Consider the following 24110-nt stretch of genomic DNA (forward strand, 5'->3'; position numbering starts at 1 on the left):
AAATAGTTTTTATCGTATAAAAGTGCCAAAACATAAAAAAAGATATAAATGAGGTATCGCTGTAATCATACTGACCCGAAGAATAAAACTGCTTTATCCATTTTACCAAACGCTGAACGGTATAAACACCTCCCCCAAAAGAAATTCATGAATAGCTGGTTTTTGGTCATTCTGCCTCACACAAATCGGAATAAAAAGCAATCAAAAAATGTCACGTGCCCGAAAATGTTACCAATAAAAACGTTAACTCGTCACGCAAAAAACAAGACCTCAAATGACTCTGTGGACCAAAATCCGGAAAAATTATAGCTCTCAAAATGTGGTAACGCACAAAATATTTTTTTGCAATAAAAAGCGTATTTCAAAGTGTGACGGCTGCCAATCATAAAAATCCACTAAAAAAGCTGCTATAAAAGTCAATCAAACCCCCCTTCATCATCCCCTTAGTTAGGGAAAAATTAAAAAAATGTATTTATTTCCATTTTCCCATTAGGGTTAGGGTTAGGGTTAGGGTAAGGGCTAGGGTTAGGGTTAGGGTTAGGGCTAGGGTTAGGGCTAGGGTTAGGGCTAGGGCTAGGGTTAGGGCTAGGGTTAGTGTTAGGGTTAGTGTTAGGGCTAGGGTTAGGGTTAGGGCTAGGGTTAGGGTTGGGGCTCGGGTTAAGGCTACAGTTAGGGTTGGGGCTAAAGTTAGGGTTAGGGTTGGGGCTAAAGCTAGGGTTAGGGTTTGGATTACATTTACGGTTGGGAATAGGGTTGGGTTTAGGGTTAGGAGTGTGTCAGGGTTAGGGTTGTGGTTAGGGTTACCGTTGGGATTAGGGTTTGGGATGTGTTTGGATTATCGTTTCAGTAATAATTGGGGGGTTTCCACTGTTTAGGCACATCAGGGGCTCTCCAAACGCGACATGGCGTCCGATCTCAATTCCAGCCAATTCTGCGTTGAAAAAGTAAAACAGTGCTCCTTCCCTTCCGAGCTCTTCCGTGTGCCCAAACAGTGGTTTACCTCAACATATGGGGTATCAGCGTACTCAGGACACATTGGACAACAACTTTTGGGGTCCAATTTCAAAGTTCTCACAACACATCTAGATAAGTTCCTTGGGGGGTCTAGTTTCCAATATGGGGTCAGTTGTGGGGGGTTTCTACTGTTTAGGTACATTAGGGGCTCTGCAAACGCAATGTGACGCCTGCAGACCAATCCATCTAAGTCTGCATTCCAAATGACGTGCCTTCCCTTCCGAGCTCTGCCATGCGCTCAAAAGGTGGTTTCCCCCCACATATGGGGTATCAGCGTACTCAGGACAAATGGGACAACAACTTTGGGGGTCCAATTTCAACTGTTACCCTTGGAAAAATATAAAACTGGGGGCTAAAAAATAATTTTTGTGAAAAAAAAAATATTTTTTATTTTCACAGCTCTGCGTTATAAACTGTAGTGAAACACTTGGGGGTTCAAAGTTCTCACAACACATCTAGATAATTTCCTTGGGTGGTCTAGTTTCCAATATGGGGTCACTTGTGGGGGCTTTCTACTGTTTAGGTACATTAGGGGCTCTGCAAACACAATGTGACGCCTGCAGACCAATCCATCTAAGTTTGCATTCCAAATGACGCTCCTTCCCTTCCGAGCTCTGCCATGCGCTCAAACGGTGGTTCCCCCCACATATTGGATATCAGCATACTCAGGACAAATTGGACAACTTTTGGGGTCCAATTTCAACTGTTACCCTTGGACAAATACAAAACTGGGGGCTAAAAAGTAATTTTTGTGGGAAAAAAAATAATTTTTATTTTCACGGCTCTGCGTTCTAAACTGTAGTGAAACACTTGGGGGTTCTAAGCTCTCAAAACACATCTAGATGAGTTCCTTAGGGGGTCTACTTTCCAAAATGGTGTCACTTGTGGGGGGTTTCAATGTTTAGGCACATCAGTGGCTCTCCAAACGCAACATGGCGTCCCATCTCAATTCCTGTCAATTTTGCATTGAAAAGTCAAACGGCGCTCCTTCCCTTCCGAGCTCTCCCATGCGCCCAATCAGTGGTTTATCCCCACATATGGGGTAACAGTGTACTCAGGACAAATTGTACAACAACTTTTGGGGTCCAATTTCTTCTCTCACCCTTGGTAAAATAAAAAAAATTGGGGGCGAAAAGATCATTTTTGTGAAAAAACATGATTTTTTATTTTTACGACTCTGCATTATAAACTTCTGTGAATCGCTTAATGGGTCAAAGTGCTCACCACACATCTAGATAAGTTCCTTAGGGAGTCTACTTTCAAAAATCATGTCACTTGTGGGGGGGGTTTCAATGTTTAGGCACATCAGGGGCTCTCCAAACGCAACATTGCGTCCCATCTCAATTCCAGTCAATTTTGCATTGAAAAGTCAAATGGCGCTCCTTCGCTTCCGAGCTTTGCTATGTGCCCAAACAGTGGTTTACCCCCACATATGGGGTATCGGCGTACCCAGGACAAATTGTACAACATGTTTTGGGTCCATTTTCTCCTGTTACCCTTGGTAAAATAAAACAAATTGGAGCTGAAGTAAATTTTTTGTGAAAAAAGTTAAATTTTCATTTTTATTTAAACATTCCAAAAATTCCCGTGAAACACCTGAATGGTTAATAAACTTCTTGAATGTGGTTTTGAGCACCTTGAGGGGTGCAGTTTTTAAAATGGTGTCACACTTGGTCATTTTCTATCATATAGGCCCCTCAAAATGACTTCAAATGAGATGTGGCCCCTAAAAAAAATGGTGTTGTAAAAATGAGAAATTGCTGGTCAACTTTTAACCCTTATAACGCCCTAACAAAAACAATGTTGGTTCCAAAATTTTGCTGATGTAAAGTAGATATGTGGGAAATGTTACTTATTAAGTATTTTGTGTGACATGCTTCTGTGATTTAATTGCATAAAAATTCAAATTTGGAAAATTGCAAAATTTTTAAAATTTTCTCCAAATTTCCGTTTTTTTTTCACAAATAAATGCAGATAATATCAAAGAAATTTTACCACTATCATGAAGTACAATATGTCATGAGAAAACAGTGTCAGAATCACCGGGATCCGTTGAAGCGTTCCAGAGTTATAACCTCATAAAGGGACAGTGGTCAAAATTGAAAAATTTGGCCTGGTCATTAACGTGCAAACCACCCTTTGGGGTAAAGGGGTTAAATTTCTATACAGTGGGATTTTTATGACTATTTATGTAGATTTTGCTAAAATGTGATAACTGTAGTTAATCACTGGCCTCAGTGGGCATTGGGTGGCATTACCACTCACAGTAAAACATCTGTTTTTTTTCATTCTCTCTAAAAATATTTATACAAGTTACATTATATTTTGGGTACGTGAATATAGTACCTCTGGCATAAAGTCAGTCGTAATATTATAACATTGATGGCAAAATAAAACAGTACTGCAGGCTGATCCTTCACAAGTTAAAAATGGTCCTAAATAATTACAATTTGCAAGATCTGACAGAGTACAAATTGGGCACAGAGGACACTGAAAATTATGTTAAAATATAAATATCAAATTTTAAGAAGGAAAACATGTTTATACTTCTTGTGCTTTTAAGGAAATATACTGCAAAGTGCATCCATGAAGTCTCCTGCAAATGTTGGATACTGTTCCTGGTGACCAATGTAATTGAAAAACGGAATTACTTCAATGCACACTGGACACTAATAACACTTCCATTGCATTGCAAAGCCTGGGGTGCCTGGCAATTAGTGTGCTTTCAAGCAAATCATATAAGAAAAGTGATTTTTATGATTTGAGTAGCAGGTTTTCAAAAGTAAAAGGAAAGTAACATAAGATCATTCTTGACTTTTATACTTATGACTACCTGATGGAGCATGGAGCAATATGAGGACTCGATCCATTAATAGAGTCCTAAAGATAATACATATTTTATTATACAATCCTAATTCCAAAAAAAGTTGGGACACTTGCTAAAATGTATAGAAAACACAGATACAATCTATTATAGCCATATTTTATTTACAACAGAACATAGGCCACAGTTCAAGTTGAAAGTTGGATATTTATTCTTCCAATATATTTGAAAAACAAATAACACATGCAGAAATTGATGGCAGCAAAACAAAAAAGTTGGGACAGGGTTAGCAAAAGGCTGGAAAAGTAGGTGCTACTAATTAAAACAGCTGGAGGGTCAAGTTTTAAACTAAGTCACATGGCTGTTGCATAAAAAGAACATGTTATAGAGGTAGAGTCTCTCAAGCAAAGATGGTCAGAAATTCTGTGAACAACTGGGTCTAAAAAATGTGGAAGAATTTCAGAAAATGTTCCTAAAAAAATTACAAATACTTTGAATATATCACCATCTACAGCAGAGGTGTCAAACTGCATTCCTCGAGGGCCGCCAACAGGTCATGTTTTCAGGATTTCCTTAGCATTCCACAAGGTGCTGGAATCATTCTGTGCAGGTGATTAAATTATCACCTGTGCAATACAAGGAAATCCTGAAAACATGACCTGTTGGCGGCCCTCGAGGAATGCAGTTTGACACCTCTGATCTACAGTAAATAACATCATCAAACAATATTCAGTGGGTATGGAAAGTATGTAGACACTTTACATTTTTCCCTCTTTCAATGCAGCCATTCGGTAAACTCAAAAAAGTTATTTTTTTTTCCTCATTAATGTACACTCTGTGTTAGGGCTGGTGGAACACACCAAATAATTATAGGGATGGTATAAGGTGCACTAGCAGCCCGGGGTCCACCATGCAGAGATGACACCTGCTGCTCGGTAATGGCAGACAGTATATGGCGGTATAATATGAACACACATGGGTTAGCTTCACCCAGTGTGTAAGGAAGCGAACCCTTTTGGGTCACAGTGCTGCAATACCGCTGAGTGAACACTAGTATTGGGTCACAGGACTGTGCCCCAAGGTCACGGGGTTAGAGTCCCTCTAGACCACTAGCGCTCAGAATCGCAACTGTGGTGCCAGGGAAAAACCTAAATAATGATTTACCACACTGAGCGCGTGCAGCGCCGCTCAGACGAACACCACTAACCGCCCTAACTAGGGACAGGTAAGTGCACTAGTTGCGCACGGTGCCGCACTGGCTAACGCTGCTGCACTGGGGCTAGACAGCTCCAACATTCACGAGCATTCATCAACACTAGGGATGGGAATGATTCGGAGCTTTCACCAGAACAGGCACACATCCACACACACAATAACTAATTTATACTAGCGCATGGCTGAGCGGCCATGCAAACCTTTTATATCTGTAGCCTTCCAGGACCTTCCTAGTGCTCCAATCAGAGCCGCTACAGGACCTGAGCATGTGACCCCCGACCACCAATGAGAGGTCATCCCGTGGGCATGCTCAGTAGAAGAAAAGCAGGACTTAGTCCCTGGAATGTCTGCTCGCCTGTGATCAATGCTGGTTACAAAGGCTGAGCCTGGAATGGCAACTGTAACCAAACACACAGTATCTGCTTGAGCCAGATCCTGGGACTGACATCTCTGCTGAGCAGGCTCCACTGCTGCTGAAGGAGAATGGGAGACAGCAGAGGACATGGTTCGAGATTCCCCCTGTGCAGCGGTGGGAGCTCGACACTTAACACTCTGCACCTCATTTTGACTGTAAAAAAAAGAAATGTAGAAATTTTAGCAAATTTGTTGAAAAAGGAAAACCGAATTATCACATGGTCATAAGTATTTGGACCCTTTGCTCAGACACTCATATTTCAGTCACATGCTGTCCATTTTCTTGTGATCCTCCTTGAGATGGTTCTACTCCTTCATTGGAGTCCAGTTGTGTTTAATTAAACTGATAGGACTTGATTTGCAAAAGCACACACCTGTCTATATAAGACCTCACAGCTCACAGTGACCAAATGAGAATCATGAGGTCAAAGGAACTGACCAAGGAGCTCAGAGACAGAATTGTGGCAAGGTACAAATCTGGCCATGGTTACAAAATAATTTCTGCAGTACTTAAGGTTCCTAAGAGCACAGAGGCCTCCATAATCCTTAAATGGAAGAAGTTTGGGACCACCAGAAGCCTTCCTAGACCTAGCCATCCAGCCAAACTGAGCAATCAAGGGAGAATAGCCTTGGTGAGAAGGGTAAAGAAGAACCCCAAGATCACTGTGGCTGAGCTCCAGAAATGCAGTATGGAGATGGGAGAAAGTTCCACAAAGTCAACTATCAATGCAGCCCTCCACCAGTTGGGCCTTTAAGGCAGAGTGGCCCGACAGAAGCCTCTCCTCTGTGCAAGACATATGAAAACCTGCATAGAGTTTGCTAAAAAATACATGAAGGGCTCCCAGACTATGAGAAATACAATTCTCTGGTGTGATGAGACGAAGATAGACCTTTTTGGTGATAATTCTAAGCGGTATGTGTGGAGAAAACCAGGCACTGCTCATCATCTGCCCAATACAATCCCAGCAGTGAAACATGGTGGTGGCAGCATCAAACTATAGGGGGTGTTTTTCAGCTGCAGAGACATGACGACTGGTTGCAATTGAAGGAAGCATGAATGCAGCCAAGCACATAGAACTCCTGGATGAAAACCTCTTCCAGAGTGCTCTGGACCTCAGAATTGGCCGAAGGTTCACCTTCCAACAAGACAATGACCCTAAGCACAGAGCTAAAATAACAAAGGAGTGGCTTCAGAACAACTCTGTGACCATTCTTGACTGGCCCAGCCAGAGCCCTGACCTAAACCCAATTGATCATCTCTGGAGAGACTTGAAAATATCTGTCCACTAACGTTCACCATCCAAACCTGACGGAACTGGAGAGGATCTGCATGGAAGAATGGCAGAGGATCCCCAAATCCAGGTGTGAGAAACTTGTTGCATCATTCCCAAGAAGACTCATGGCTGTTCTAGCTCAAAAGGGTTCTTCTACTCAATACTGAGCAAAGGGTCTGACTGCTTATGATCAGTTTTTCTTTTTTTATACATTTGCAAAAATTTGCACATTTCTGCTTTTTTAAGTCAAGATGGGGTGCAGAGTGTATATTAATGAAAAAAAATTACTTTTTTGAATTTATCAAATGACTGCAATGAAACAAAGAGTGAAACATTTAAAGGGGTCTGAATACTTTCCGTACCCACTGTAGAGATGCTGGAGAAAGCATGTTAATACAAGTCAAAGCTTTAAGGTGGCACTGGAATAAAAAAAGGCATAATTTGGTAGAGCAAATTAGTTAGTGTGCTCAAGAATACTTCCAGAAATCATAAATGGTGAAAATAATTCACTATGCAATTCGTAAGGCAAGTTAAAGTTCTGCAAAGTTCATGCAAAGAAAAAATAATGCCAACTTTTCTGGGCCAAAAGTCACTTAAATTAGATTGGGGAAAAATGGAAAATGTTCTGTCTTCAAATGAATAAAAATTTGAAACTCTTTATGGAAACCATGAACACCTGCATATTTCAAAAGCCTGCAATTCTGATGATATAATGTTGCATTTGTGCATTCGGCATGCACAGCTTACACATCTTGAAAGTTGCTATCAGTGCTGAGCATTAAATAAATGTTTAAGCACAACATATATTCCCAGCCAGACAATGTCTGTTTCAGGGAAAGCCTTGCATATTTCAGCAGTACTGAACTACATGCTACATCCATCACAACAGCATGATTTCACAGAAGAAAAGATAAGTGATGAACGGGTCACCTGCAGTCATCAATATAAAACATGTGGCGCATTATGAAACAAGAAATTTGTCAAAGACCCCCTACTGTTGAGCAGCAAGAATCCTACATCAGAGAGGAACTTAACCAATGGATCCCTCAGTCACCAGACATTTACAGACTGGTAGACATGGCCTTTTCTCAACTTTTTCAAGATATGTTTCTGCCATCAATTTCTAATACTTTCAAGTGAAATGCAAAACATTTCTATCTTTCAAATTATGATCTGTGTTTTATGTTATACTGTGAATAAAATATGGCTACCAAATCATTGCATTCTTGTTTCTTTACATTTTACACATTATCCCAACATTTTTAAAATTGGGCTTGTACAATTGATAGGTTTGTTAATATAAACACGCCCGAAGAAGCAGGACAAAACGTGCGCGTTGGGGCAACTTGTTGGAGACAATTTTTTTTTCCTCTAGCAAAATGATGTTGGCGGAGCCTGCACAGCAGCATCTATCAGATCACCGATAAATGGTCCTGAGCAGGTGCCGCCAGCGTCATCTAGGTGGAGGCCATTGTTATTTTCCTGTAGCAAATGGCGCCGGCACCTGCACAGTAGCATCTATCGGATCGCCGATAGAAGCTACTCACAGGTACAGCCAGCGCCATTTTGAGAGATAATTTTTTTCTTCTGAATAAATGTATATCACCAAATAAAATAATTAAATGTACATTATAGATGCGATCATGCTACTTTGCTATCACCGCTGAATTTTTTTTTTTAAAACATGTTATATTCAGTAAATTAGGGGGCAGGTCACTGAGGGATCAGTGACCTTTCATAAGTCATTCAGATGAATATCTAAGCAGCGCACCACATAAAGAACCTCCTACAGGCCCTTTCCAAAGCACAAGAATCTAATTAACTGAAAACTACAAGTAAAAATTAAGCAACAACCACAAGATGGATTCCCTCAACTCAGGTATCATTTTAATCAGTATAACGGCGTCAACCTGACAGTGTCTGTAGGTTACTCAGCACAATCCTGCTGACAGGTTCCCTTTAAAAGGAGCCAGTGAACAGGTTTTGTTTTTACCCCATATTAATGTCATGTATGTAAAGGCAACATCCATTTTCCATTTTAGACAAATCAATCATTAAAATTGTATGCTAACGATTCCCAACTGTAGCAAGGTTGGACACTGTACTTGTAATTCTCCTTACTCTCTGCCTATTCCTACCCGCTGCTTGCCTCATGCCCAAAATCTGTCTGCACTTGTGCCTCATTTACATTCAATTTCAATGATGGAATTCTACAAGCAAGGTAAGAATTTAATCAGCAATAAAGTGCCTTTAAACACATCACATTTTCTGTACAATTATAGGCTTTGCCTTAATGAGATTTGAGATTTTGCAAAGTTGGTAAATTTGAAACAATCTCTAATATTAGCAAGAACATGGAAAGAAAAGTTTAATATTTATTTTGGATAAAATTTGTATTTTGAACCATTTCTAACAAAAAAAGACAAGCAATAAATTACATGTTGCGTTAAATGTTGCTAAGAAAACTACAAAGGAACTGCAAAAAGAATCAATCTCACTGCTTTGTCTGCATAAAAATAAAAAAGATATTGCTTTAGGAATTCATAGATGAAAACATGAAAAGCACTAGTTCCTGGGGGACTAAAATGCACTATTTTTGAAGTGGTAATAATAATTTTTATTCTGTTACACTTTTCCATGGCTTGTTTACAATTTACACTACTCAGTTTCCCTTTGTTACATTCTTTTGACAGACCAAGAATGATGCTTCTTATCTTTTAATAATTTTTTAATTGTGGAAAGTCCCAGAAGAAATTAAAAATGAAGAAAGACAAACAGCTGTCTGGAAATGTAACAAAGTAAACATCAGTAAACATATTTTCAACAATTTCTTGCATGCATATTGAAGGTTTTTTGGGGGCTTAGGCACTGATCTTAATAAAAATAACCTCTGTCAGCAAGAAAGTTGTTCACTTATTAGTCTTTTCAGTAAAATTGACGCAAAGATGTTTAACATCATTAAATGGTACCCATCATTTTAACAGATGTTACATAAATAAACAGTACAAGCAAATATAAGAATCTTGCATCTTTTTTCACTTCCTCTTCCATCTTCCACCTGAACTCATTGTTCACCTAAAAATATAGCTAAAATTGATTATTCAAGAAAAGCTGGATTAACATCTCACTGAGAGATCAGATTACATATACTTAATGATATTTATGGATAGTTTAGGTGGTTGGAAGGAGCAGAGTGAGCGTGGTTAAGGCCGGATTCACACTACCATATAAAATGGAGTGCTATGCTATAAAAAAAAAATCGCATAGCACTCTGACCATGTTAATCTATTGGGCAACTCCCATCATTGTTTTTTTTTCTCAGCTGTATTATACGTGCGAGTGAAATCACAGCATGAAAGTCTATGGGTGCGAGAAAAACTCGCACACCACACGGACCATCAGTGTGACTTGCGAGAAATACGCACCGTTGTCCTTTAGAAAATCTGGCAATTCAGTGCTTTGTAATGTAAAATCACACTGACAAGTTAAAATAAAATAGATAAAATAAATGTCTACATATAGTATAGGTATATATATAGAGAGAGAGATATCTATATATATACTAGCTTTTGAACCCGTTCTATGCCCGGGTGGTGAGCATTTATATTGGTATATGGTCTCCTTCCTGGTATGTGCTGCTTCCATCCTGCGCCCTAATCTTGTTATGTGCTGCTACCATCTTGCGCCCCCAATCCTGTCATATGCAGCCCTCATCCTGTGCCCCCTTCCTGTGATGTGCAGCCTCCATCTTTTCATTTGCTGCTCTCATCCTGCATCCCCATCCCTTCATGCTGCTCCCTTCCTGCTCCCCCATTCTGTCATGTGCTGCTCCCATCCTGCTCCCCATTCTGTAATGTGCAACCCCCATCCTGAGCCCCCTTCCTGTCATGTGCAGCCCTATCCTGTGCCCTCATCCTGTTTTGTGCGCCTCCATCTTGTCATGCGCTACTCTCTTCCTGTGCCCTCATCCTGTCATGTGCTCCCATCCTGCGCCCTAATCCTGTCATGTGCTCTCATCCTGCACCCCAATCCCATCATGTGGTGCTCCCTTCCTGCGCCCCCATCCTGTCATGTGATGCTCCCATCCTGAGCCCCCATTATGTCATGTTCTGCTCCCATCCTGCACCCCAATTCTTTCATGTGCTGCTCTCATCATGCGCACCCAATCTGCAATGTGCTGCTCCCATCCTGTGCCCCACTCTGTCATGTGCTGCTCCCATGGTGCACCCCCATTCTGTCATGTGCTGCTCCCATCCTGTGCCCCCATTCTGTCATGTGCTGCACCCATTCTGCGCCCCCATTCTGTCATGTGCTGCTCCCATACTGCACCCCCATTCTGTCATGTGCAGTGAAAAGTCACTGGCTTGCTGCGCTGACGTATTTCCTATACACAGTATATTCAGCAGAAAGTGGCTTGATTGCTCCGCTGATGTATTTTATATATAGATTCAGTATAAAAATGGTGCCAGAAAGCACGGACTGCACAAGCGCCGATTCCTGCGCCACAACCCTCCTGGCCACAATCCTCATCCCCGGATGCGTAACTTACAAAATGGCGCTTGAAGTGCACTATACACATGCACCATTTCCAACGGAGGATTCATGTCCCCGCCTCTGGCCCGAAGAGACCCCGCGGCAATACTGGATAGGTACCATATATACTTGAGTATAAGCCGACCCGAGTATAAGCTGAGACCCCTAATTTTGCCACAAAAACTCTGAAAACTTATTGACTCGAGTATAAGCCTAGGGTGGGAAATGCATCAGCTATTGGTAAATTTCAAAAATAAAAATAGATACCAATAAAAGTAAAATTGATTGAGACATCAGTAGGTTAAATGTTTTTGAATATCCATATTGTTGGGCTCTGAGCACAACCCCCATCTGTGGATGTCGGGCACTCAGACCATCCTCATGGAGTCAGTTTCTAATCGTTTGTGCAGACACATGCACATTTGAGGCCTGCTGGAAGTTATTTTGCAGGGCTCTGGCAGTGCTCCTCCTGTTCCTCCTTGCACAAAGGCTGAGGTTGTTGCCCTCCTAAGGCCCCCTTCACGTCTCCTGGTGTACTGGCCTGTCTCTTGGTAGCGCCTCCAGCCTCTGGACACTATGCTGACAGACACAGAAAACTTTCTTGCCACATCTCACATTAATGTGCCATCCTGGATGAGCTGCACAACTTGAGCCACTTGTGTGGGTTGTAGAGTCCGTCTTATGCTACCATGAGTGTGACAGCACAACCAACATTCAAAAGTGACCAAAACATCAGCCAGAAAGCATTGGTACTGAGATGTGGTCTGTGGTCCCCACCTGCAGAACCACTCCTTATTGAGTGTGTCTTGATAATTTCCAATAATTTCCATCTGTTGTCTATTCCATTTGCACAACAGCATGTGAAATTGATTGTCAAATAGTGTTGCTTCCTAAGTGGACAGTTTGATTTCACAGAAGCTTGATTTACTAGGAGTTATATTCTGCTGTTTAAGTGTTCCCTTTATTTTTTGAGCAGTGTATATATATGTCATTGACACATTTATATATATATATATATATATATATATATATATATATATATATTTACGTATATTTCATAGAGGTAGGTAGCAGAATAGCCGATAATTCAATTGTCGGGTTCTGTAAAATCATTGCAGAAGCCGACAGGATGAGGCATGGTTTACATACAGTAAACCATTGCATATATCAGTTAGATTTATATATGTCCCTGACTAATAATGTTAGTACTATGTGTGCGTAAAATTTTGAAAATGTAAGTGTTAAATTAACAAATTTATTCAAGAAAAAAAGATTGTGTGGGCTCCCGCACAATTTTCTTCGCCAGAGAGGGAAAGCCAGTGACTGAGGGAAGATATTAATAGCCTAGCGAGGGACCATTGTTATTGCCCCCCTGGCTAAAAACATCTGCCCCCAGCCACCCCAGAAAAGGCGCATCTGTAAGATGCGCTTATTCCAGCACTTAGCCTCTCTCTTCCCATTGCCCTGTAGCGGTGGCATATGGGGTAATAAGGGGTTAATGTCACCTTGTTATTGTAAGTTGACATTAAGCCTGATTAATAATGGAGAGGTGTCAATAAGACATTATTAATCCAATAGTATGAAATGGTTAAAAAAAACACACATACAAATTAAGAATAAAGTCTTTTAATGAAATAATTAAACACACAGGTTTTCCATCTTTATTACACTCTCAATCCAAGCGAAGCCCTTGTTCTTCTGTAAAAAAATCAAAAATAAAAAAGCAACAATATCCCATACCTGTCCTCTGTACAGTCAAGTCCCACGCTGCAATCCATGTCAATGGGTTAAATAGTTTACAACCGGGAGTGGTGCTAATGCTACCGCCCCGACTGTAAATCCTCTGTGTAATAAATGAAAAGCTGCCTGCGCAGCCTCCCCACCTAACCGGACATGGACTCTCTAGTGGGGGAAAGTTTCTGAACATTTTCCCATGCTGTCATGTTGCTTTTTTATTTTTGATCTTTTACAGCAGAAAGAGGGCTTCGATTGTTTTTTTTTTTGTATTACTCCACTTTTTCAGACTGACAGTAAAATATACAAAACTGAAGATAAATTGGATTTTACAGGAAAAAATGTTAGTAAACATTATTTCCTGTATAATGACTTGTATATAAAGCAAAATGAAAAAGAGAAAAAAAAGCCTTCTCCACCCTTACTAGCCGGGCCATCTTTCACCATAATGACCTGTCGCTTAAGACTACAGTACATGACAAATTAGAAGGGGAAATAAAACTAGACTCACCTGCAGTCACCAGTAGATGTAATTTTTATTTTTTTATTTTACTACCTTATCTGGGCATGTGGGGAGTGTAACATAGTCAGACACATCCTGTTTAATTTATGAAGGAGGAACTCTGAAACTCACAAAGCCAAAAATTTGAAAAAATGACTTTTAAGCTTATGCAGGGCTAAAAAATAATTATACCCCTATATATATATATATATATATATATATATATATATATATATATATATATATATACATATATATATATATATATATATATATATATGAAAAAAAGGAAAACAGCACAAAATTAATGAGAAAAAGTGGATGTGGTATCCTTTCTCAAGCCACATCCGAAACGTTGCCACGCCGTTCAGGCATTAAAAAGTCCACTTTTTTTCATTAATTTTGTGCTGTTTTCCTTTTTTTCCTTTATATTTTTACCACCTACAATAGTGGTTTGGAAAGCTTTGCACGGTTATTTAAGGTAGTATTTTGATGCTGTTCCTTTTTTCATTATATATATATATATATATATATATATATATATATATATATATATATATATATATACAGTGCCTTGCAAAAGTAATTTTTGGTGAAGAATCAACAACATGTGGAACACAAGGAAATTTATTGGTTATTTTAAATTTTTGTGGAAATTCAAAAACTGAAAAGTGGGGCGTGCAATATTATTCGGCCCCTTTACTTTCAGTGCAGCAAACTTTTTCCAGAAGTTCATTGTGGATCTCTGAATGATCCAATATTGTCCTAAATGCCTGATGATGATAAATATAATCCACCTGTGTGTAATCAAGCCTCCATATAAATGCACCTGCTCTGTGATAGTCTCAGGGTTCTGTTTGAAGCACAGAGAGCATCATGAAGACCAAGGAAAACAACAGGCAGGTGGTTGTGGAGAAGGTTAAAGCCGGATTTGGATACAAAATGATTTCCAAAACTTTAAAAATCCCAAGGAGCACTGTGCGAGCAATCATATTGAAATGGAAGGAGTATCATACCACTGCAAATCTACCAAGACCCGGCCATCCTTCTAAACTTTAATACCAAACAAGGAGAAGACTGATAAGAGATGCAGCCAAGAGATCCATGATCACTCTGGATGAACTGCAGAGATCTACAGCTGAGGTGGGACAGTCTGTCCATAGGACAACAATCAGTCGTACACTGCACAAATCTGTCCTTTATGGAAGAGTGGCAAGAAGAAAGCCATTTCTCAAAGATATCCATAAAATGTGTCATTTAAAGTTTGCAACAAGCCACCTGGGAGACACACAAATCATGTGGAAGAAGGTGTTCTGGTCAGATGAAACCAAAATCAAACTTTTTGGCAACAATGCCAAACGATATGTTAGGCAACATGGCTCATCACCCTGAACACACTATCCTCACTGTCAAACATGGTGGTGGCAGCATCATGGTTTGCGCCTGCTTTTCTTCAGCAGGGACAGGGAAGATGGTTAAAATTGATGGGAAGATGGATGGAGCCAAATACAAGACCATTGTTGAAGAAAACCTGTTGGAGTCTGCAAAAGACCTGAGACTGGGACGGAGATTTGTCTTCCAACAAGACAATGATCCCAAACATAAAGCAAAATCTACATGGAAGGGTTCACAAATAAACATATCCAGGTGTTAGAATGGCCAAGTCAAAGTCCAGACCTCAATCCAATCGAGAATCTGTGGAAAGAGCTGAAAACTGTTGTTCACAAACGATCTCCATGAAACCTCACTGAGCTTGAGCTGTTTGCCAAGGAAGAATGGGCAAGAATTTCAGTCTCTCGATGTACAAAACTGATAGAGACATATCCCTTTAATAGATATTTATGGAATCCGTTAAGTACTACTTCTAGGATCTCATATGGACCAATAAACTTTGGACCCAACTTTGCTGACGGCACTTTAAGTTTAATGTTCCTAGATGACATCAAAACCTTATCCCCAATCTTAAAAGCAGGATCCACCAACCGTCTGTTGGCCTTATGTTTTTGGTGAATCTGGGCAGTCCCAATATTCTTTTGAAACTCCCTCCAGACATTCCCAAGTCTCTGCATGGCGACCTCCACCCCAGGGCATTCAGAACTAATCCTAGAAAATGGGGATGAAAACCATAATTACAGAAGAATGGTGAGGTTACGGTTGATTGATTTAATCGACTTGAAAGCAAACTCAGCGAGAGGTAAAAACGAAGACCAGTCCTCCTGTTGCGCTGCCACAAAGCACCTTAGAATTTGTTCCAAAGATTGATTTGTCCTCTCAGTCTGACCATTGGTTTCAGGGTGATAAGCAGATGAAAATGACAAGTCAATTCCTAGATTATTGAAAAAAGCTCTCCAAAATTTAGAAACAACTTGTACTCCCTTATCAGACACAATGTTCAGTGGGATCTCATGTAACCTTACAATATGAGAAATAAACAACTTGGAGAGTGTCTCTGCATTAGATAATCGTGACAAAGGAACAAAATGAGCTTGTTTGCTGAACCGATCAACTACCACCCAGATAGCAGTATTACCTTCATACAGAGGCAAATCTGTAATGAAATCCGTGGACAAATGAGTCCATGGCCTTTCTGGAATAGACAATGGAGCCAATTCCCCAGCCGGCGGGCTATAACTGACTTTGGCACGTGCGCAGACTTCACAAGCAGATACAAAATCTTTAATATCCTTATGCATGGATGGCCAACAAAAAAGTCTAGAGATGGCTTTCCTTGTAGCAGTAACCCCAGGATGGCCACTAAAAACGGAATCATGAAATTCTTGTAACACCCACAACCTTAGGTACACAGGTACAAATAATTTGGACCCTGGGGAAGTAGAAGGAGTCAACAATTGGGCTTTACAAATCTCGTCTTCCAGCTCCGAGGTTACCATAGACACCACAATACCCTGAGGAATAATGGAGGATGGAGGTTCTGGAGGAGAAATGGAATCTAGACTATGAGATAAAGCATCAGCTTTCACATTCTTAGACCCTGGCCTGAATGTAATAGAACAATTAAATCGAGAGAAAAACAAGGTCCATCTGGCCTGTCTAGGAGTTAACCTTTTAGAGGGTTCAATGTAAGCTAAATTATTGTGATCCGTGATCACCGTAACTGGATGAACTGCTCCCTCCAAAAAATGCCTCCATTCCTCAAAGGCCTATTTGCCAGCAAGTAACTACTGACCAAATCCCAACATCATAATTTCTTTCTGCTGGTGAAAATTTTTTAGAAAGAAAAGCACATGGATGCAGGTTAGTCAGAGTTTTGGGTCCCTGCGATAAGACTGCCCCTCTACAATCTCCGAAGCATCTATCTCCACAGTGAATGGTTTTTGGAGATCAGGTTGGATCAGAATAGGTGCGGACATAAAACACTCTTTTCATCTTTCAAAAGCCCTGATAGCACCCGGCGACCAAACCTTGAGATTAGCCCCCTTACGTGTAAGGTCAGAAAATGGTTTAGCAATCTGTAAAAATCCCTTGATACATTTTCTATAATAGTTGGCAAATCCCAGAAAATGCTGCAAAACCTTAAGATCACGAGGTTGAACCCAATCAATTTTGGCCTGCACCTTTCCAGGGTCCATCTTAAACCCTTCTGCTGACAAGATAAGCCCCAAGAAAGAGATTTCCTGAACAGAAAAAACACATTTCTCTAATTTAGCAAACAGAGAGTTCTCCCACAATCTCTGTAACACAACACGAACATGTTCCTGGTGAGTGTCCAAGTCTGACGAGAAAATTAGAATGTCATCGAGGCATATTACAACAAATCTTCCAATGCAATCAGAGAAAACATCATTCAGAAAATTCTGAAACACAGAAGGTGCATTAGATAACTCGAAAGGCATGACAAGGTTTTCAAACAGACCCTCAGACATTAAAAATGTTGTTTTCCACTTATCACCCTTCCGGATGCGTATCAAATTGTAAGCCCCTCTAAAATCAAGTTTAGAAAACACCCTGGTCCCAAGAAGCTGATTATATAAGTCGGGGATGAGTGTAAGTGGGTAGGTATTTTTAACCGTGATCTTGTTTAGTTCTCGGAAATCAAGGCAAGGACGGAGACCCCTATCTTTCTTTTTATCAAAGAAAAATCCAGAAGATACAGGGGAGGAGGAAGGATGGATATGACCTTTCCGTAAACCTTCGTTAACATATTATTTCATGGCGGTCCATTCAGGCCCTGACAAATTGTGAAGGCAAGCTTTTGGCAATTTGGCTCTAGGAATAAGGTCAGTAGCACTATAATAGCGACAATGGGGAGGAAATATCTCCGCCTCTTTTTCCAAGAACACATCTCCAAAGTCCTTCAGGTACTCCGGAAGACCCTCCAGACTAGCAGAGCATATTTGTACCTTTTTTTAGACATTTCTTGAAGCGGTTGGGGCTCCATTTCACAATCTCCTTAATACTCCAATGAATACCTGGATTGTGAGTCTGCAACCATGGAAACCCCAGTACCAAACCAGCAGGTAAATTATCCAACACACAACAGGAGACGGATTCAGAGTGGAGTGCCCCAACTTGGAGAATGAAATCCACCGCTGCTCTATTGACGAAATTGTGAGCTAACAGTGTCCTGTCAATAGCAATGATTTGAATGCGTCTTTCTAAACTGACTGTCCAAAACCCTAACTTCAGAACCAGTCACGAATCAATAAAGTTAGACACTTAAACTGGAAACTGGAAATTCAGAGGCCATGGCAGACACAGGAAAGAGCGAGGTAGAGTGCTTGTCTCTTGCACTCTTGTGAGTCAGACACACTCCAAATAGAAAGACAGGCTTGTCTCTTTTTGAAGTCCTGTTTAGTAGGTTGCCAGAGACTGGTCTGTACTTCCCACAGGTGCTACAAATGCAACACGGTGCTATGACAGCCCATGTCCAGGCCTTGCAGAAAATACTTAATATGGTGCATAAACATGTGTTTTCATCCATTCCAGATCTTAATGCCAGTGCAGACGCACATCTTCTGATTCCAGGTGATTGGGTGGTCATACACAGACACGTGAGAAGGAGCCTATATCCACGGTTTGACGGCCCATTGTAAAGTCCAGTTGACCACATTCACTTGAGGGAACGCCCACCTGGATCCATGCCAGTCATTACAAAAAGATCTTTTCACTAGCAGAAAGACTGTTGTTCTAATCACCTTGCTGGTAGTGGTAGGATGTCTGCACCTTACAGAGACACTGGATAAACTTTTAAATGTTGACAAGGACAGCAACTTACTCAACATCATGCTTTTCTTATAAAAGATGCGGAAGGACAAACCTGCTGGACTGTTAGATCTGTATACACAGCCCAGTATTTGTAAGGGCTATGCTGTACTTAGCCTTTACCCCTGGAGCCAAGGAAGGTATTAACACCACACAGCATACCCAATGAGAATTGGACTCGGATTTTCTTGGTTCCTTAAGGCTCTTAATGAGACTAATACAATATAGAGACTTCTTTTTAAATCCAGCCGATTGGCTTAGCGGCCTAGCAGGATGGATTATTTTTGGTATTTTTCAGACTTGTATGCAAATCTTGTTGCTTTGCTTATTGTTTTATGTAGCCGTAAAAGCGCTAATATATGTATTATCTAAGGCTGAACCTTCTGTAGTATATCATAGGCCCCGTATGGCCACTGCTAATGGGGAAGTTGAGTGTCCACATTGAGGGTGGATGGGCGAAGCAGGTAGGAAGTCCCCTTGTGGGTACTAGACCCATGAGACAGTAGCTCCTTTGTGGACATCAGCGGACCCCGTAGCAGAGGTTATACCATTTCCAAAAGGGGGAAATTGTTATAGAAGGGTTAATAGTTTGCCTTTAACTACCTTGCCTTTAAATGCCTTTTGCCTTTAAGTGTTAGAATTACTAGAATCTGTTGACTCAGTAGTCTAACGGTCTCCTCTTCAAGGAGACTGTACTTCTTATCATGTATGTTCTCAATAGTCAGTACAACATATTCTGGGTTATGGTAAATAAAGTATGACCCTGGGTGAGGGTGGGGGCTACATGAGTTACATTGAAATGCATTGGATGTAAATGGTATAAAACATTGCTTTGGCTTTTTATATATCAGATAAAAGTGACTTGCTCACGGGATACGTGTGAGGTGTCTTTTGTCTCCAAGCGCTTGTCAACTAAGGGCGTAAATCCACAATTAGGACTCACTGGTGATCTGTCAGCTGACATTTGGGTCAGAATGAAAACAGCTACGACAGTATTTTTAACCGTGATCTTGTTTAGTTCTCGGAAATCAAGGCAAGGACGGAGACCCCTATCTTTCTTTTTATCAAAGAAAAATCCAGCAGATACAGGGGAGGAGGAAGGATGGATATGACCTTTCCGTAAACCTTCGTTAACATATTATTTCATGGCGGTCCATTCAGGCCCTGACAAATTGTGAAGGCAAGCTTTTGGCAATTTGGCTCTAGGAATAAGGTCAGTAGCACTATAATAGCGACAATGGGGAGGAAGTATCTCCGCCTCTTTTTCCAAGAACACATCTCCAAAGTCCTTCAGGTACTCCGGAAGACCCTCCAGACTAGCAGAGCATATTTGTACCTTTTTTTAGACATTTCTTGAAGCGGTTGGGGCTCCATTTCACAATCTCCTTAATACTCCAATGAATACCTGGATTGTGAGTCTGCAACCATGGAAACCCCAGTACCAAACCAGCAGGTAAATTATCCAACACACAACAGGAGACGGATTCAGAGTGGAGTGCCCCAACTTGGAGAATGAAATCCACCGCTGCTCTATTGACGAAATTGTGAGCTAACAGTGTCCTGTCAATAGCAATGATTTGAATGCGTCTTTCTAAACTGACTGTCCAAAACCCTAACTTTAGAACCAGTCATCACGAATCAATAAAGTTAGCAGCAGACCTACAGTCAATGAGCACCAATGTTGATGACACCTGGTTCTCGAAGGAAATCATCGTATTTATCAGCACCTTGTCAGAGGAAAAAAAGGTACCTGCGAGTCTCGGTCTTCTCGGTCGTCACCCAGACTCAGATGTTCTTCCGATGGTTTGATGGCTTGAGGACGAGTTAGGCAATTCTTAAGAAAATGTCCAGAGAGACCATAGTATAGACAGAATCTGAGATCTTGTCTCCGTCTTCTCTCCGCATCATGAAGACTGGCAGCTCTAACCTTGGGTAAATGGACTTGCTCCAGGGAAGAATATCATGCGGCCTGCTGTTCACCATGTCTCTCACGGATTCTGCGGTCCATTTGTATTTCCTGAGTCATGGCCTCCATCAGAGAACAAGAGACATCATGGAGGACCAGAGCATCCTTGAGTGTCTCGGAAAGACCTCCGTGGAACTGGCACCTGAGAATAGTATTGTTCCAAAGAACTTTAGTGGACCACTGCCGGAACTCAGTACAGTAGTCTTCAGCTGTGCAAACCCCCTGTACCAGGTTCATGATCTTAGCCTCAGCAATCTGGATTCTGTTGGGTTCGTCATAGATCAGACCTAAACTGTCAGAAAAGGAATCAACGAAAAATCATTCTAGGGCTTGATGGGACAAAGAAAATGCTCAGGTCTGAGGACCCCCTCGCAGTAGGGACATGATTATTTCCACCAGCTGTAACTACTCCCCTAACGATCGGGGGCCAGGGTAAAAAATAACTTACAGCTCTCAGTGAATACCCTAAACTGGTCTCTCTCTCTTGAAAATTTATCAGGGAGGAATATGACAGATTCAGGAGCGATCAACTGTACATCAGATCTACTGACATCACAGCCACTGCCGGCAGTTTGAGGCTATGGGAGGTCTTCATCAAGTTATTTATCTGACCCTGCAACTGATATTGTGATGACTCTAGACTCTGGTAATCCTTCGCAAGTTCCTGAGTCATCTGCATCAAATTTGCCACCTGGTCACAAAGCATGTCAACAGGATCCATACTGGCAAAAAAGAAAAACATAGGGCCAGATGTAATGTGATGCTAGTCACTTCTCCCGGCTAAGCTGTGAGTTAGAGTGGTCAGGAGGTCCAAGGACAGAAGCCAGGAGGGTACATCAAAAACATAAGGAAGAGACAAAAGCGTAGTCAGGTAACTTTCCAAGGTCAGAAGCCAGCAGGGTAACGGATCAGAACTGAAGGGGCTAAACAAGCGGATGATCAAAATGAAGTCCAAAGTCAGGCAACAGATCAAGCAAACAGAACTCAAGGCACAGAGAGCACAAAGCACAAACCTCACAAGATGAATGTATGTCTGTTAGTGGTCTGGGAGAAGACACCTGAGACAGCCGCTGCCTCCCAGTCACAGATTGGCTAGTCAAGCTGTCAATAAACACACTGACAGCTCAGCACACCCCTGAACCAGACCGGATAGTCATGCTGTCAATCAAAGTACTGACAGCTTCAGCACTCCCCTGTACCAGATTTGATGACCGAGCTGTCAGTAACTGCATCCCAGACACCCTGAGGGGTGGAACCGTGACAAATAGAGCCTGTTGCTGCTTCACCTAGGCAGTGCTGCAGTTCTTCCAGATTGCGACCAATATGGACAATGTACTCTAAGATGACAATTTGGAGATGAAAGATGAAGAGGAAGAGGAGATGCAATGACTGGGGTAAGAGGTTATGGAAACTCTGACAGAACTAGGGCATGCAATTCTCTGCATCGGCAACGTGTTCCAGGATCCAACTCAGTACCAGCCTCCACAAGGTTCAACCAACGTGCCATCAGGGAAATGTAGCATCTCTGGCCACAAGCACTTGTCCACAAGTTGGTCGTTAAGTGTTTGGGCCTGTGGGTGGGTGGCTGGGTATTTTCATTTGTATTCTAAGGCCTGGGGTAGGGACAGCTGAACGTTGGTCTGAAACAAAGAAGTGGACTTGGTTGCTGATAGTGCTTGCGAATGTGCAATGACAGGTTCAGGGAGGGAGGTATCCACATCTGTGACACCTGGACAGGAGAATGACAAGCACATAGCACAGGTGTAGCAGCAGTGGTGCCATCTGCAGACACTGATTGTGGACCCAGGCATTTGTCCCAACTAGTTGGATGCTTGGATGATATGTGCCTGTAACACTCCAGGTAACCGGTTGTTACAGTGATGTTGCATTCCCTTCGGGGAGGGCGATATCATGCTTGGAGGCAAGGGGGATTCTCTTTACCAGGTAAGCACCTACATACAACAAATTCTGAATCCAGGCCAGAAGGAGGAGCTCAGAACCCGGATTCAGGGGAGCTTCCCCAGCTTTAAGTATTCAGGTCTAGAGGAAGAGTTAGACAGTTGGTCCAGAGAGACCAAGGAGTCAGTTAAGTTTGGAGCAGACAGTGGAAGTGAGAGGAGTGGAGAGCAGCCAGGACTGAGCTGCAGCTCCAGGAAAGAAAGTGAACCCGAGGGGTTGAATATTTGAAACATCAGAGGAAAGAATCATAGAGGAAGGAAAGGGGCTCAGATGGGAACTGTTACCGGGCACCCTCAGAGCTGAAGCGCAGGAACTGGGTATCGGGAGGCCGAGGTCATGTTGTACTCCAGGTCACATGGCAGAGCCGGAGGGCATATGTCTCTATGTGATTTGCCCACACTACACCTGGATGTGAAGCAGTACTCTATAAGCCCGGGTCATGATAGAGACCCTATAAAAAGGCTTGCACTGCCCACCATACAGGTAACAATCCCAGGACAGGAGAGAGAGGACTTTGCCAGCAAGCTACAGGCAGCAGGGACCTCGCATACTAGCGCTAGTAGGAAGGCTTACGGACCTCACCTGGGAGAGGGATCTACCTTTGCCTCCAGGCCGGCGGGACCATATCATCACCTGTTCCTCTACCCTGGACTGCGGCCTGCTACCATCAGTAAACCAGGTAAAGACATGACAACTCTGTGTCCCCCATTTATTTGCCGACATACACCATCCTTGCCCAGCACACCAGGAGCCCTGTGGACCCTGCTTCACCTGTGGGAAGCGTCACCATCTATATTGCAGTAACATCACCCCAGAGGACCCCTTTAAGCAGCATCGGTCCCCTCTGACTGAGAACCACAGGTGGCATCACGAACACAAACTTTATTACAACCCCCTTTAAAGACTTTTCCCCTTTTACTTGAGCATCCAGAGCCACGGACCAGGTCGCTGCCACCATGACCACCCCTTTAACTGTGACCAGATCCGATACCGAGTATTCCCACTGCGCTGGCAGGCAACTCATGCCTGAACAGGCTGTAGTGGGTCAGGTCCTTGATGATTTTGGTATGGCACAGGTTGCAATTGATCATTCTTTTATCATCTGCAATTTCTTTAAAAAAGTGCCAGACTGGGGAACACCTAACCCTTAGTGTGGGAACTTTCTGGTGAGACTGCTCCGGGGAACAGTGGCCTGCCTTCTCCCTCTGGCGACCCCACTGCCTCTTCCTGCTTTTTGCAGTGCTGCTGATCCCTCCCTCTCTGCATTGCTGTCCTTGCTCCGCATGGCACCTTCCCAGGTTGGGTTCGTGAGTCCATTGTCACCGCCTCGTCTTCCACTTCTGCACCCTGGTTCTCTTGACTTGTTTACTTTACAATATCACTTATTGGAAAATGTGTCATCATAATCTGCCTCTTGAGACACTAATTGCTGTTCCCCACAGGCATTTTTTC

The sequence above is a fragment of the Ranitomeya variabilis genome, chromosome 1, assembly GCF_051348905.1.
Source record: "Ranitomeya variabilis isolate aRanVar5 chromosome 1, aRanVar5.hap1, whole genome shotgun sequence".
NCBI lineage: Eukaryota > Metazoa > Chordata > Amphibia > Anura > Dendrobatidae > Ranitomeya > Ranitomeya variabilis.